The 11718-nt window shown below is 33.9% G+C and overlaps 1 long non-coding RNA gene across 1 annotated transcript; it reads right to left on the reverse strand.

Moving 5' to 3' along the window:
• Nucleotides 1-312: 312 nt before the first annotated feature.
• On the reverse strand, nt 313-1660 carry LOC134476706 (uncharacterized). The gene is made up of 2 exons (XR_010048514.1): nt 1329-1660; nt 313-534 (listed from the first exon to the last, which is right to left on the reverse strand). It is a non-coding gene; the product is annotated as an uncharacterized LOC134476706 (long non-coding RNA).
• Nucleotides 1661-11718: the final 10058 nt, after the last annotated feature.

An 11718-nucleotide genomic window follows, 5' to 3' on the forward strand; every position in this document is an offset into this window, starting at 1 on the left:
CATAGGGGAAAATCAGGTTAAAATATGTAATAGTTTCTGAAAGAAATTGCAGGTTGCTGAGATATTAGATTGGGTATTGAACTTCAAACATAAATAGCAGGCACACCACTGGTCTTTTACAGGCTGACAAATGCGATCATTGCATCTAGTTATCAGTACTTGTAAAGCTTCTCTTTGATCTGAATGAATATCCTAATCATAAATATGGATTTTGTATGATTCATAAATATTCAACATTAAATTTCACACTTCACAATTCTTAGATTCAATTTCACCTGTAGTAAAAAAAAAAAAAAAAACAACTTCAGAGGAAAAAGGAGTTACAGTAATTTTATTGTTTGCTTTCTTTTTTCATTTTTTTGTTGTTTAAAACAGGATTTCACATGCTCTCACCAGGTCTCCACTAGTTCAGGGCAGACTTGATCTCACCTGTAGCCTAGATTCACCTTGTTCTCAGATTCTTCCTGCCTCGGCTTCCCAGGTGCTGGGATCATAGGCATGTGCCACCACATCCAGACAGTTTCTTATGTTTTGCTAAAATACAAAAACAGGTCACAGCCATTATTTTACAGAATAAGACTACTGAATTTGGAACACTTTAAATTGTTGTGTCCAAAAAGGAACAACATAAGATAGCAACAAAGTTAGTATACATGTTGTTGATAGTATACATGTTGTGTAACATGTCAAAGATCGAGAGATAAGAGGTAAGAGAAAAGTGGGTAAATCTTCACACAGCCTGGTAGATCACTCTTTTAGTTTAGTAAATTGTTACTAAAAACTATCAAAGCAATGGGAGGTGAACACAAAATATCAGCTTCAAATTATTTTGGGAAACCATGTATAAATGTAAATAAACATAAAATATTTTACTCTACACATCACAAATATTTATGTTCATTGAGATATAATTTTTGGCCAGTGATGAGAAATGCATTTCATATGGAATATTATCGTGGCATGAAATATTAGATGTATAAGGGAACACTGCACTGCTGATATCTGGAGATGCTCTCTACTGCTTCAGACATAGTACAAACAGACAATACTACCGTTGGCAGCTGCCCACGGTAAGGATGAGCATGATTCACTGCTGTCTTGTTGGCTAGGACTATGATGCTTTCAGTAGAGAAGAAAATGTACAGTGATTATCTGAGCCATGCATCATACATGAAGGATTCTTGGAACCAGTGACAACAGAAGTTGGGTGACCTATAGGAAGGCACCTGATGAGTTACAGAACAATTAGATAAAGTGATCTTGTAACAATTCACCACTTCTTTGTAATGTGTAAATAATCGCTGACAAATAAACAACTGGGGAATTACCATTAATTAGCACTCATCCTGATGCTGGCTTTGAGGATGCAGGTGTTATCTTTTCATCATTAATTTTCTTGAAAATGGCAGTCTTTAAAAGAAAATCAAATTAAGAGATACATTACAAATAAAATTGAACACTCTAATTCTTTTTAAAGCAGGTAGCGCAAATTCAGATACTAAGTGGACTGGACTGGGAAGTCTGAAATGAAATTCACATGTCCAGGGCACCATGTTCTGAAAATACTGTCAAAGAAATAGAACTCAAAAAGACATTCATTCTGTTTACCAGATTAAACATCCTGACTGAGAAAATGAGCATTGATTTCACTAAGATTAAAATTATTATGCTGAGGATGTTTCATTTTTTGCATTTCTTAGCTTCACTGAAAATCATCAATATTTGAAGTTTAGTAGCTTAAAAATTTCCCTGTTAATAAACGTTTACTGTGCTCACAAGTGAAGAGAAAAACTAAATTAATGAATTGAACTTCCAATAAAAATTATCTGAATGAAAGAATATTTTATAAAACAAAATTTAATCTTACTAATCTGAGGATACAAGAACTGAGAAGGATGAGTTATAATGGGAGGGTCACATAATTCTTTAAAAACCTGATAATTCTGCTGAACATTTCTGTATTGGAAAAATATATAGTATCTTCCGTTATCAGCCTATGATCCCCAGAACCTGTTCCGCTGAATTGTGCATTTTGAGCCACTTAAATCTCTCTAGTCTTACATCTCTGACTACATTCAACACTTTATAATAATTTTGTATATATATCTAAGATACATCACAACCCTGTTAATCAAGATTCTCCGGAGAAACAAAGTCAACAGCATGTAGCTAGTTTTAGGAAAATAAAGGGGTCACAAGGAGGGTGAATCAATCATGCAATGATGGACGGTGCCTGAGAGGTCCCATAGCCGGCCATCTACAAGGTAGAAGTCCAAGAAAGTGAATACTATAGTTCCAGTGAAAGCCCACAAGCCTGAGAATAAAGGGAACAAGCAGTGTAAGGAAATTTCCCAGGGCAAATACCTGAAAACCAGAAGTATCAGTGTTCTAAAAGATTCAGGAAAGATGATGCTCCAGCTCATGTAGACGGATGAAGCAAATGCACTCTTCTTTGTCTTCCTCTTCTCCTAAATCTCTCAGTCGTTAGGATGTTGCCTATTCCCACTTAAGAGGGTTTTCTTCACTTAGTCTATAATTTTAAGTGCTATCTCTTCCAGAAACTTTCAAACACAAAAAAATCTAGTATTTTTAGCAGATATCTGGGCATAATGTAGTCCAGTACTGTTAACACATAAAATTAACCATCATTGTAGTGAACTTACAATTTTGAAATATGAGACTTCCACATTTATGAGAATATCTTTGAATGAGAATATGTTATAGTGAAGCATGTTAAAACATTCTCCACTTTTCTTGATTAATGAATTTTATTGTTACACTTTATATATACATAATGATCACATTCATCATTTGTACCTGCACACAATACATCTCGATTCTACTTTTTCCCCAGTCCTCTCCCCTTCCTTCAACCTCACTTCTCCTTATTACTTTTATTTTAAAGATAATGAAACAGAATAAAGCCAATCAAGCAAACCAGTCTGACCTAGGACTTCAAAACTATAGGAAATCAGCAATGGTTACTATAATGTTTTCTTCAAGAAATCTGCAATGGTAACCATAATGTTTTCTCCAAAATAGTTGCAGATAACTTCAGACATAGTAAAAATCAAACAAAACGTAACAGAATAAGACCAATAAAAACAAAGCAATGAGTGTAATAAAGGACTTCAAGACAAGATCAGAATAAATCCAAAATGGCTATCATAAGATATCTTGCTATCTTTAAAATAGCTGTCCACGCCATCAGATATAATAAAATCAAACAACAAAATAGAATAAAACACAACCCAACAAAACAATGAAAATGATACAGCACTTCAAAACAAGATAATAGGGAATTAACAATGGCTACCACCTTCAGAAGGAGATCCCCCATAGATGCTGTATTACGCATTGTTATCCACTGAGTAGATGACCAGACTGCCAGCTTTAGATCTGCAAACTCAGTGAAACACTAAACACTGCAAGCATTAAATAATATTTTATCTTAATAGTTGTCACTGCAGCCTGGTTTCTCTGGGTGAGCTGCGGAGAGGGGTTGGCTCTTCTTGTCTCCCAGCCCATGCTAGAAGGGACTGGCATCTGGCTCCCCTGCAAAGACCCATGCACGGCCCTGATTCACAAGGAGGGTTTGCTTCTTGGTGACTTCCCGTTCTCTTCTCTCATTGTCCATGAATGGCATGACTCATGGGATAAGGCTGGCATCTGGACTTCCTCTTCTTATCTACAAAGCTTTTGTTTCTTTTTTTCCCTTTTTATGCTTTTCCTTCTCCCCTCTCTCGTTCCCCTTTCCATTCGAACATATTTTTTGTATTTCACAGCATCTATTATGTATTTTGATCCTTATGGTTTAGATCCTTATCTAAAAGTTTCTGCTTCTCACACCAGAGAAACCATGCAGTATTTGAACACGTGTTTGATTTATTTCACTTAAGAGTATTTCACTTGAGTATGTTCTCACATGTGTAAACATCACATTGCTGACCTGGTGTTAGAAACTGAAAAAGTGAATTAAGTCCAAAATGTAAAATAAATATTGTGAAATGGGAAGAAATCTTTCAAAAGCAAAAAAGAAATGATGGGCAAATGGAGAAAAGAAGAAAGGGAAAAGGAAAAAAAAATACAAGACAGTTAAACTACTAGTTTTTCACAGTTCATTAAAAAAAAAGATTTGTGACAATATCATTTTGAGAATATTTTATTCCCATAACTTTGAGTAACTACCTTGCATGTAAAAATATGCAGTACACTAACTATTGTTACTCTCTTATTATTTTCTTATGAAATTTTGTTTCTTTTTATCTTTTTTAGCTGTTGCTATTCTCCTAATATATTGTTATGAAACTGTTTTTTACTTTTTTCCATAAAATAAAATTTAAAAAAAAGAGTGTGGTCTCAAAGTGCATTCACTTACTTAGAAATAACCATGTTTATCCTTCTTTATGACCAACTAGTACTTCACTGTATTAAAAAAAAACACGTACCTTCTTTATCCACTCATTTAGACTGTTTCTAAGATTCAGCTACTATAAATTGTGCTGCTATAAATATGGATGTGCATATACCACTATGGTATAGCATTTTAATTCTGCTGAGATGATAGATACCAGCAAGGGAAATAGCTAGATCGAATCAGATTTTGAGGAATCTTCACAGTGAATCAAACAGTTGTTGGACTGTCTAAATTACCACCAAGAGTGCAGAAGTTTTTTCCCCAACCCCCAGCAAGCATTGTTATTGGTTGATTTCTTGATGATAGGCATTCTTTTGGGAGTGAGATGGAATCTCAGTGTTGTTTTAATTTGTGTCTCAAATGATCAGTGATGATAAACAGTTTTTCATATATTTCTTTGTTTTTTGAACATCTTTATCTGCAAAATGTCTACTCATTTCAAAGGCCCATTTGTGGGTTGGGTCCTTAAATTTTGGGAGTCTAATTTTTGTGGGTTATTTAGAGATTCTAAATATTAGTCTCTTGTTTGAGGAACACCTGGCAAAATCTTTTTCCCATTCTGTGAGTTGGCTCTTCACTCTGTGACTTCTTTAGCTATGCAGAAGCTTTTTAATGAGATCCCAGTTACTTATTTATAATATTTCTTGTACAATCAGGGTTTTGTTTATAAAGAATTTGTCTAGATTTATATTGTCAAGAGTTCTAAATAGTCTATCTTTAGATTATTTTCATTTTAATATTTACATCTTTGCTCCATTTCATTTAATTTATCACATGGTGAAAGATATAGGTCTAGTATTGATTGTCAACATGTGGAAAACCAGTATTTCTGTCTCATTTATTAAAGAGGCTTTCTTGATCAGCTTTGCTTTTGCTATTCTAGATTCTTCATTTAAAAATGAATTTTAGGATTGTTTTCTCTAATTCTCTGTGCCATATGCTACTGATATTTTGATCAGGTTTGCACTGAGTGTAACAGTTTCTACAATTAAATACTAATGCCAAAACAAAATACTCATAGGACACATTGAAAGCAGTCCCAGGAGAGTAATTTATAGTGGTGAATTCTTACATGAGGTAAACAGCACAAGCTCAAATAAACAATCTAATAATGAGCCTTAAAATTCTAGCAAAGTAGAACCACTCAAGGCCAAAGCTCACATAACCAAGGAAATTATAAAGATCAGAGGAGAAATTAATTCAACTGAGACTAAAAAACAACACAAAGAATCAATGGATCAAAGAATTGTTTCTTCAAAAGACTAATAAAATTGACTAATTTCTATGAAACCTTATCAATAAAAGGAAAGAAAGGACTCAAATCTGTATAATTAAGAATGAAAAAAGTGAAATAACAATAGATCCTGTACAAATTCAAAATATCCCCAAAGCCTACTTTAAGAACCTGTATTCTATTAAGATGCAAAACACAAAAGAAATGTACAGATTCCTAGATAAATATGAATTATCAGAATTGAATGAAGATATAAAAATTCTAATAATCCAATATCATCAATGAAATTGAAGATGTAATGAAAAACATACCAATAAAGAAAATCCCAAGTCCTGATAGATTCACTTCTGAATTCTTTAATAAATCTAGAGAAGATTAAATGCCACTACTCTTCAAACTATTGAAATTGAAAAGGAAGGAATACTTCCAAAGTCATTCCTGGAAGCAAGCATTACCCCGATTTAAAAAAAAAAAAAAGACAGAGAAGAACTCAACTAAAAAAGAGAGTTACAAGCCAACTTCTCTAATTAATACAGATGGAAAAATTTTCAGTAAGATGCTGGCAAATAGAATACATCAAAACATCAAGAAGATTATACATCATGATGAAGTAGGATATCCCAAGGATTGCAGGCATGATTCGACATACAAGTCAATAGCTGCATATACCATATCAATAGAGTCAAGGACAAAATCCTCATGATCATATCAATAGATGCAGAAAAATCATTAATCAAAGTCTAATAGCCATTCATGATGAAAAATAACTAGACAATTGGTATAGTTGGTCTTTAGCTCAATCTGATGAGAGCCATCTATGACAAACCAATAGCCAACATCATCTTAAATCATCAAAAATTGAATGCTTTCACTGTAAATTAGGAACAAGATAAGAATGTCTGCTATCACTATTCATATTCAGTACAGTAATGGAAACATTAGCCAGAGCAATTAAACAAGAGAGAAATAAAAAATATAAAGATAGGAAAGGAAAAGGTTAAATTACCATTCTTTGCAGATAACATGATACTCTACATAGATGTCCAAAAAACCAAGAAGACCAAAATCCACCAAAAGACTTCTAGATTTAATAAACAGATTAATTTGCATAGCTGGACATAAAGCCAACACTCAAAAATCAACAGCATTCTTGTACACAAATAACAAACTCACTGAGAGAGAAATTATGAAACCACACCCTTCCCCAATAGCACTAAAAAATCTGAAATATATAGGGAGAAATCTTACAAAGAAAATAAAACACTTTTACATTGAAAACAATATTACTCTGAAAAAAGGAGGTTAAAGATTTCCAAAACTGCAAGGATATCTCTTGTGTTTAGGCAGGAACAATCAATATTGTGAAAATTGCCGTACTCCTAAAAGTGTTAACTGTATTTTTAAATTTCCTTTTTAATTTATAGAACAAAGTGGTATGTTCTGAATAATAATTTTATGTTTTCTGTTAGAATAAAAAATATCTTTCCCCAAATCAAGAACTATTGTATCACTTCCTATCCATGATAAATAAATAATAATTCTGTAAAGGTTATAAATTGTATTAAATTATTTTTGTGCATCGTTTCAGAATTTCTACACAGAAGATATACAATTTTAAAATATATTTTTGCTTTTGCTTTTGCTATTTATGCTACTTATTTATTTTTCTTGTCACATTCTTACACTGAGGATTTAGAGTATGATGTTCTATAAATGTGATAATAATTGACACTTTTGCTTTGTTTCAGATGTTAGGGAAACATTTATGATTTACCACTAAATATGTTGCTAGTTGTACATTCTTGTAGATGTCTTTTACAAGGTTAAGCAAGATAAATCCTTTCTAACCCTAATTGGCTTAGAATCTTAGTTTTAAATAGATTTCAATTATTGCCAAAGATACTTTATATCTACCTATATAATCATATGGTTTTATTTTTATCCTGAAAATTATTATGCTAATCTATATTAAAATGTTGTACCAATCCAAATTTCTGCAGAAATAATCCTACTTTGTCACCTGCATTAATATGTTCTCTCCAGAAAACTGGACTAGCAGGAGATAGAGACTTGGATGAATGAATGGATAGAAAGATAGAAGGTAAGTATAAATTATACAGAATTGGTTCACACATTATTGACATTTGCATACCAAAGACCCTAGAGGCTACTGATATAGATTGAGTAGACTGAGACCAAGGAATATGTGAGGGTTCACTTCAAAGCTGAAGAATTAGTAAAATGTGGTCTATTGTTACAAAAAGCAGCTTGTGATCTTTAATCATAGTATGTCAACTTGACTGGATTAAGAAACACCCAGGGTTTAGAAAATCGCATTTCCGGGTGTATCTAGTAGTCATAGAGGTGTGACTTTGGATGCTCTCTGTGGTACTGGATTCCTTCCTTTTTTTGTCTCTGATCAGCTATTCTCTTGCTGGCCTCCATGAACTAAGCATTTTGCTCTTCCATATCCTTCTACCCTGATGTTTCAGCTTTACTGTCAACTTGCCATGGACTGAATCCCCTAAAACAATGAACCAAATTGGCCCTTATCTCTGTTTTACATTGTAAGTGTTGATTATTGTGTCCAATATCAGAAAATCTAATAGTAAGAATTGTCCTTACTTTAATTGGTATCAGCGAGTTTTTTTGTATTTAAGCTTTCAATTGATTGCATGAGGTTCACCCTCACAAAGGAGAATAGATTTATTACTGTAAGTATCCATACACAAAATATTGACTCTGATTGACCAAATATCTGGGTACTGTGGTCGAGAATGCAATAAAACTATCACAAGTATTATTTTTCAAATATAGAGTTTGATTAAATTTACTAAAATTTTGTTACAAAAAGCTGTGTATATATTCATTGAAAACTGGCCTGGTTTCTTCACTTGGAATGGTTTTGTCTCATTTTGATAACAGAGTAATGTTGATCTTACAAAATCAGTCGTCAACCTCCTCCTCTTGTAAATAAAATCAGTGTTATTGTTAATTCAAATGTTTTACAGCATTCACCAGAGAATATATTTGTGTTTGTGAATATACTGCATCTTTTAAAAAAGACTTTAGTTATAAATTAGATTGTTTTTTAAGTTCACTCAGGGCAATTCAAGTTATGGAAATTTTAGGTGTACCTCAATTTTTGGTTTTCAAAAATTATGTTCTACCCATCTGTGATGTCAGATACACTGACATGAAGTTTGTATGAATCTTGTGCCTTTCTGAAGCAGACAACAAGAGACTATTAGCAGCACATGAACATATTAGGGAAAACAAAATAAGAGAAATGTCGAGAGATCCAGGAGACCTTTGTAGCTCCATCCTGCCACATAGAATCCAACTGCTACATAAAGAATGGCTAACATGGAGAACCCCAAACCAGGGAGTGGGTTCTTAGAAGGTGAAATGCCATGGGAATAAAGTGGGACACTAAAGATCCCAAGGAGGCACCAGGCATGTGAGTGATTGACAAAAATCTTAAAGTAGATTCTCTGTCCCGGGGCAGCCTAATAGATGCCACCTAAATGAGAAAAGAACAGTCAAGCTCAGACCTTGTTCATACAGTTGTGAGCAAAATGAAACTGACGTTGTGAGATAGCTAGGTAAATGGAAATACATAACTGAAAATAAAGAAAGATAAAATGACAAAAGTGAGGAATTGTAACACTATCTTTCTGAAGTCAAGCATATCTAACTTCCAAAATTGCAATATGCCAGAGAAGGTAGGGTTGTGTCTTCAAGTTCATGTTAGGTACTTGTAGATGAACCTAGAGTCACATTTGATTTCTAGCAGAACCAGTCAGAAAAAAAGAGCAGTACACAAATCAGGAGAACAAAGACAAACACTCTTGAGTCTATCTGATACTATGTGTCACCATGGCAACCTTAAGAAAGTAGTAGCTCGGCTTTGCTCTTCTCTTTCTCATGCTGAATGTTCTTTCTGTGACCACGTTACATATAAAAACATATGGGCCAGGGGAAATGCTATTTCCAAGGTAAACAAGAGATAATAGTGTAATTCCAATATTTTAAAATAATCTTTTCAAGTTCTATGCAAAAATATGCTTGGATTTGGATTGTAACCATTTTAAGCCCTATTATTTTATTTTAAGCATTCTTACCTATGAACAAAGAGTTTTTCCCTTTTATTAAATATTTATAGTTCAATTCCAAGTGATGAGACCTATATTTCTTCATTTAAAAAAATATTGATTTTTAAAAGTTTCAAGCTGATTCTCCTAGACATTTATTCCATTCTCTTTTCAGGGAGGTACTTTTAGTATATTTTGGAAACTTTAAATTTATTTGCCACTTTTAAAATTTTTTCAATGTCCTTTATTCTTCATTGATACTTAAAAATGTATTGTTTTATGTTTGTATGGACTGCTTCATATCATTTTTCCTCTTTTGTTCTTGTGCACTTACGATGCCCACTTTTCCTTCCCTGAGTATCCTAAATGTGCTTGCTTTAAATTTTATCACTCTTCCAGAAATTCAGTTTCATCCAGAATTAATTCATAGTTTGATTTTTCATTTTGTTGGCTGCCATTATTTTTAATAGATTTGCATGGCTTTTCCAAATCAGTTTAAGACAGAGTTTTAAGGGTTTATCTTCTCTTTAGTCTCTGACTTCCTCTATGGTCCCAGCTCTGTAGCACCGTAAGTGGTTGGGCAGATAAATAAAAGTAATCCATCTTGAGAGCCTCTTTCTATGTTTTTCAATTTTTCTGAATCTAAAGCATTGTCTAAATTATGTATACAACTAACAAGATGGCACAACTTCCATCAGACTCATTTTCTACAATCTGACTGCCAGCAATGGTTCTGCCTCTGGTCTGTGTCTTGCATGGAATATTTTCAAGGAACACTAGCAAAGAGGAGTTTGCGTTTGGATCTTGGAGCACACTAACGCTGTATATGTAGCTCTGCTCTAATTTCTGTTCATCTTATTAAAAATGCCAAGTCGTGTTCTGTAATTTTCTTTGGTCTCCTGGAAAAGAACACTTTCAAAAATAAGCTTTCACTGAATGCCCATAGCAATCATTACTTCTCCTTTACCGTTTCTTAGGTTTCAACTTACATTTACCCATATTCTCCTTCAGTTTTTAATGTGTTCACTTATAATCAAGCAATGGGGAAGACGCATTCACGTCGGTTTTTTCAAATAAGTACAATATGTGGTTTCCGTTTACACTATCTTCTCACTTTGAATGTGAATCTGTATTCATACTTCCTCCTGTCGACCAAGCTTTTATCTCGTATGAATCAAGGAGTACCCTGGAATGGTCTTGAATGAAAGCATTTTATCACTATGACCCTCAGAATGCAGACATTCTAAACCCATGAACAAGCCTTTACTTCTTCAAGTGACACTTTTATTCTATTGAAATCACCCTGTTCCACTGAAATCTCATTCCTGTTATTGGCACAAAAGATTGCAAGGACATGTCAGCCCCAAATTAATGCGTGATGAAAGGTGATATGGTCAGAAGACAGCACAGGAGAAACTAGATGGTTCACTCACAGAGCAGCACGGAGAATAATCCAGCTCACAAATGTAAATATAAGGAGGCCAAGTGGGGGACAAGACTGCACACGTCTACTTTCGTGCTTTTTACTCCCTTTCATTAATTTGAACTAATTGTGCCATCCATTATGCTAGAGTTAATTGAACTTCTCCCCAAATTCTGGCAATGGGCTAATGTACAATCCTCATTTGTAGTGTTGTGCCGAAAACAAGGAGAGTTCTTCATGATATTAAGAGTATTCAGGCACTGCTAATCTGATTCAGATGAAAGAATCCACGGGCATAAATCACTAAGGAATGGGCAAAGTCTGCACAGTGACTCCCAGGAGATCAAGGTGTTGTAACAAGGGCACAAGCATGAAGTGCAATGGAAGGTAAACTGGTCGTCTTTATGAGGAAGGTGCCTTTGCTGAGCCCTTCTGTCTGAAGTCCTGTTTCTCTGTTTCTCTGGGAACTTTGCATTCTTCTCTTCCTTAACTGAATTTCTACTCATTTAACTTGTTCATCTGACAACGTTGTCTTGCATACTCCTTGGTT

The sequence above is a fragment of the Cavia porcellus genome, unplaced genomic scaffold (genome assembly GCF_034190915.1).
Source record: "Cavia porcellus strain 051 isolate PalLab524CR breed Dunkin Hartley unplaced genomic scaffold, mCavPor4.1 scaffold_7, whole genome shotgun sequence".
NCBI lineage: Eukaryota > Metazoa > Chordata > Mammalia > Rodentia > Caviidae > Cavia > Cavia porcellus.